This window comes from Anoplophora glabripennis, unplaced genomic scaffold (genome assembly GCF_000390285.2).
Source record: "Anoplophora glabripennis isolate ALB-LARVAE unplaced genomic scaffold, Agla_2.0 scaffold556, whole genome shotgun sequence".
Taxonomy (NCBI): Eukaryota; Metazoa; Arthropoda; class Insecta; order Coleoptera; family Cerambycidae; genus Anoplophora; species Anoplophora glabripennis.
Window position 1 is genome coordinate 190,913 of NW_019416718.1, and position 1,095 is coordinate 192,007.

Sequence of the window (1,095 nt, forward strand, 5' to 3'; positions counted from 1 at the left end):
GCCAAAGCACACGACTGTTTTTTTAATCTAATATCACTCTTATGTGATGTTATTCTATCCTTTAATACCCTAGACGTTTGACCTATATAAATTTTATCACAATTGTTACAAGGAATGCCATATACCACCCCAGACCTTTTTAAATTATCATCAGTGTCTTTTAATTTACTATGTATATTGCCAATTTTTTTTGTATATTTTTGTGTTAATTTAATGTGATTTTCATTTTTAAAAACATTTAACAAATTTGGAGTAACATTTTCAATAAAAGGAATAGAGGCATAAAGGGCCAGTTGGTTTGATTGATCACTATTACTATCATTGTTATTATTATCTTGCATATTATGTTCAGAAACACCTGTGGGATTAATTACAGTGAATTGATTACTTGTATTAAAAATTAACCTTTTCAAAAAAAACCGTGGGTAAGAATTTTTTAAAAAAATGTAAAGTATTTTTAAATTTTTGTCCACTAGACTAGGATGGCTGATTCTTTGTATTCTTGTTTTCATTGCCAACACCAAATTTATTTTCATTTTTTTCGTATGTTTACGAGGTGGTATATGGCATTCCTTGTAACAATTGTGATAAAATTTATATAGGTCAAACGTCTAGGGTATTAAAGGATAGAATAACATCACAAAGAGTGATATTAGATTAAAAAAACAGTCGTGTGCCTTGGCTGGGCATAGTATTTAAACAGGACATAAACCAAATTTTAGTGAAACAAAAGTGATTTGTACAGAAAATAATTATAATAAAAGAATTTTTTGGAAGCTTTTGAAACAGCCTTTAATGATGATGCGTTAAATAAAAAAAGAGATACACAAAATTTAGTTATGAATTACTCATATTTGTTGGCATTATCTAAACAAAATTGACATTGTATATTTATAATTGTTCATAATTTTTAAATTTTTTATAATGTTAGAAAAATTAAATTCCAGTTTTTTCTCCCTGCCAGTCTGTGATAAGATTAATACTTAGTAGACTTATTTTACGTTTAAAATTTTATTCAGTCGAGACTAGACAGCTATTCAGAGCAATGAAAATAAAAATAAAAATTTTATACTATCCATTAAGTTTTAAGATGTA

The 1,095-nt window shown here is 26.6% G+C and overlaps 1 protein-coding gene across 1 annotated transcript in view; it reads right to left on the reverse strand.

Moving 5' to 3' along the window:
• The window catches only part of LOC108911012 (diacylglycerol kinase eta), a 120,588-nt gene that overhangs the window by 86,462 nt on the left and 33,031 nt on the right, over positions 1–1,095 (reverse strand). The window lies entirely within an intron of this gene.